Source organism: Pyxicephalus adspersus, chromosome 7, assembly GCF_032062135.1.
Source record: "Pyxicephalus adspersus chromosome 7, UCB_Pads_2.0, whole genome shotgun sequence".
Taxonomy (NCBI): Eukaryota; Metazoa; Chordata; class Amphibia; order Anura; family Pyxicephalidae; genus Pyxicephalus; species Pyxicephalus adspersus.
In genome coordinates this window covers 77,615,235-77,619,436 of record NC_092864.1, presented here as the reverse complement: position 1 = coordinate 77,619,436, position 4,202 = coordinate 77,615,235, and the positions used below count along the sequence as shown (strand labels likewise).

General features: G+C 38.2%; 1 long non-coding RNA gene across 1 annotated transcript; it reads left to right on the top strand.

Moving 5' to 3' along the window:
* The first annotated feature begins 683 nt into the window (after positions 1-683).
* Positions 684-2,643, top strand: LOC140334623 (uncharacterized). The gene is made up of 3 exons (XR_011921612.1): positions 684-851; positions 1,855-1,951; positions 2,444-2,643. It is a non-coding gene; the product is annotated as an uncharacterized lncRNA (long non-coding RNA).
* Positions 2,644-4,202: the final 1,559 nt, after the last annotated feature.

Sequence of the window (4,202 nt, the reverse complement as noted above, 5' to 3'; positions counted from 1 at the left end):
TGAATAAGCACATTTAATTGGATCTATATATCTCTGATTTTCGCTTTTGTCTCTTACTTTTCACTACTTCTGCTTTGAGTGACATTGTGTGTGACATAGATCCTCTTGTTGCATTATATTACTATATCTTTGTAGTTTTTTGTGTTTTTATCCATATGCGATACATTGTCACAGCTGTTGGATGCTACAACATCCACTATAGTGATGCAATTACACTGGCTACAATTATTGTATATAATAGTCTTTGTTACGATCACTGGACGCCAATTATGCTTGTTATTTTTTGATACCACTTTAGTGTTATTAACAGGCATAATCGTATTTATTCATATACTGGTAATGATTACCATGTTGTTAAAGGTGTTTTGTTTCCTATAGCTATGACTCTTATTTACTTATTCCTTATTTATTCCTTGATATACAGCATTACAATCTCTGGGATTTTATGTCTTTTTTATTCTTGTGTCTTTTTCCCTCCTCCCCTCCCCCTTTTATTCTCTTATTCATGCTACAATTTTTGTTAATTTATATTTACATTTTCATTCATGTTAAACGTTCTACATATACTCATATTTTGTCATATATTTCCTCCTTTCTTACAAGAACCTCCTCCTTTGTGAGCTGCGAGGGACGAGAGGCGTCCATGTAAGAGGATGTACCCATGTAAGAGGATGCACCTGTGTAAGAGGATGTACCCGTGTAAGAGGATGCATCTGTTTAAGCAGATGCCACTAACACCAAGGCGCCACCTGTTCAGGCACCTGTGGTTTCCGTTCCCTCGTTTAGGTCATCCTTTTAGTTTTGGATGTCTGGGACCCGACAACAGTCAGATTTTCTCCCTAATCTCTCTGGTGAGTGCACTCAAGGGTTAACCTTTTTCTCCTCCTGTGCCTTCACAAGAGGAGAAACTTTTTGCAAGAAACACTTCCACCCCACTTAAGGCGAAAGTGACATATTGTTACATTCAAATTATCTTTGTGCCACTTACCGCCCCAAGAGGGCAAAAATAGTTGTGTTTCACTGGCCCCACATTGACTCTTGTGCATAAGCGAGTAAATACTGCGCATGCGCAAGTAAATAGCATGCACGTTAGAAAATACGTTCACGTACCATGCCAACAATGGGTATCTTACATCACTTCCGGCCCTGAAAGGGGCGGAAGTAGATATCTGTAATTGGCTTTATAATAACTACTGCCCATGCACGAGTAACTACCGGGCATGTGCACTTACAGTTCCAGTAATTGAAAGGTTGGAAGTAGGTTTCTGTTATTGGTTTCATCTTAACTACTGCGCATGCGCGAGCGTTTACCATGCATGCGCACTTACAATTCCAGCAATTGAAATCTTTAGTTATAAAGGCGTCCTGCACGCAGCACCACCTCTATACATGGATGTCTGCTTGCAGGCTGTCTTTCCATATTGCAGAAACATTTCAAGTAAGTTCACTAATTCACTTTTGTATGTTCCATCTCTTGCTTTATGATTGTTTATGTATTCAAATTTTGACTTATTTCAGACTTATTTGGATCCATCTATCTTTACCCCTGACTTCATGCACTCTGCATTTACTTGAAACCATCCGTTCTTATCCCCCAATTTATGACCCTTAAGATCCCTCTTGTTATAGGAGAACTATCCCAATATGTTGTTTATTCTTTATTTAGAACAACCTAACTGGCATGTATACTGTTGCAGTGAATATAAGCATTAACATTTTGAAGGCAATATCTCTTTTAATGATAGGTAAGCCCTTAGTATTGGAATTTTGTTGATTTGTTTTTAATTTTGTAGAATTTTATTTCTGTCCTGTAGTTAGTTACCTTTAACATTTACCTTTCCCTTATTTTTTCAGTTTCCTAATTGTAATCAACCTGTAGACTCCAGTCTGGGATATCACAGAACCATTTATAACGCAGACATTTTTACTGTCTTACATAATCCAGATAACTGTAAGTTTCTTGTCTATCTAACCTCCTATTATGAAATTCATAAGTTCTTTTCTAAATATACCTGTTTTCACAAATTTCACAAATTATCTTTTGGCAATTCCTATACTGTAACCTGCATTTTACCTCACATCAACCCACTCCAATTTATATTCCCAAAATCTTAGAGGCTGTGTATGTAAGTACCAATATATTATGATTTGATGAACTAGTACTGCCAAAAAACTAAATATCCCCAATAACATATATGTAGTCCCCTTTTCTAAATCTTTATTATCCTTTGGAAACCAAATTCCTATGGTTAAAAGTTGTTTCAATTTTTTCTTTTGTTTCAACAACGGACAATTGTGTATATCAACTATGATTAATGTGATTTCCCAGATAGACTCATATATTGTTATTTTATTTTCTTCTGATATGATACTTTATGTGCAAATAGTCATACTTATGTATCTATTTATCTTTTTTAACCCATTTCCATATTGTTTCCTGTAGTCCCTGTGGTCTTGTTGCAAAATCCCCCAATGGGCTATGGAAACTCATTACAACATCTCTTTAAACTCCATTACCAACTGGGACCTTATAACCAGATACAACCTCTCAAATTTGGTATTATATCTAATAAGCTAGATTTATTTTTGTGTTTGATGTTAATGTCTTGAGATTGTTAATAAAATTGGTACCTTTTAAAACATACATAACTGAGAGCCTTAAAAAGAGCCTTCTTTGTTCTTCCCTTCTTCCGCCTGTCTTTACTGTTTATCTATGATTTTGTTTAAGGCTTGGCACAATTTGGATTTCTTTAGGGATTGTACAGGTTGATATTCTCCTAGTGACCTTTCTTTACTACTCTACCAATCAAAATACAAAACTACAGATCACTCTTGTCTAATCCCACAGGACTGTGTTTGTGGACCCATTGTGGTCCATAAAAGAAGTAAAGTGTATATACATCGTGGTAGATTGTACAGTAGATAGAAAAGTCATTGACACATCATCTCTGCAGACCAAGAGCACACTAGTAGGATTTTATTACTCAGATGGGCTACAATGTAAATTCACTGAAATCTTCTAGGGATTGTTTAAGAAAGGTAAACCCTGCTCTTTGTGTGTAATTGTGTTTTCTTACATGGCACAATGCATGCATCTTGCAGTGTAGAGCTTGGTTCTATTCTCAGCATGCACAGGAGTGACAACATCAGTGGCTGCCTGGTTGCTAAAGAGGTTCACAGTGGACCTCGAAGAGATGGAAACCAAGATGGCCGCTTTAGGGGATGCAGTGCTGACATCTTGGACCTTATCAATACATTAAGAAAAAGGTCAGTGTGTACCATAATAGGTCTGCAGTGGATCCTGGAAATGGATGGAAAAATGGATGGAAAATGAAGTTGCCACAAACAGGCTGCATTGAAAATAGCATTCACGTCAGGTTTACATTTATTTTATTCTGATACTATATTTTACAATCTTTTGTGTCCAAGTATATTCAGAATAATAAAAATATTTGACAAATACATTATTGTTATACAGAGCCTCGTACACTCGAAGTGTCTGAAGGAAAAGTTTCTGTGCTGCCTTTAACAAATATCAGCTGTCGGCATTGGTGAGTAATGGAAGAACCTGCCTGACTGCTGTGAAGAATACAGTAATTTTAACGTTACAATTGTTTTTTTACACAAAGTCTAATAAAAAATAAAGTATATTCCCAGTCATTGAATACTGTAACAAGAACTAAAAATGTTATTCGTACCAAGGAACACTTTCCATACAAGAATTCAGTGCATGGATGGAAGAGCAAACCTCTGACTAAAGGTACTCAGACAAAAACATGTACCGTATTTTTCGCTGTATAAGACGCACTTTTTCTTCCCCAAAACTGGGGGGGGGGGGGAAGTTGGTGCGTCTTATACGACAAATACACATTTTGCCTGCATTAAAACTGCCCCTAACTTTGTGTGGTGCTTGCTCGCAGTTTTCTCTATGCTGTGTGCTGCAGGCTGGATTTGTGGCATGTACTGCGGGCTGTGGATACTTCTCTGACCCTCCCTGCACGGCCAGGCTGTGTGTGTTCGGGCTTCCCTCTCCCTCCTTTAGCGCGCCTTGTCCCCCCTCCTGACAGTCTAACCACGTGCTGCCCGGGCACCCTGTCAACGCTCTGCTGAGCTTACCGGTACCTTTCTTTCCCTCCATCAGTGCGAGCTGTGCCTCCTCATGTCTCCCTGGGCAGTCTCACTCCTTGCTGGGCAGTGTGGGC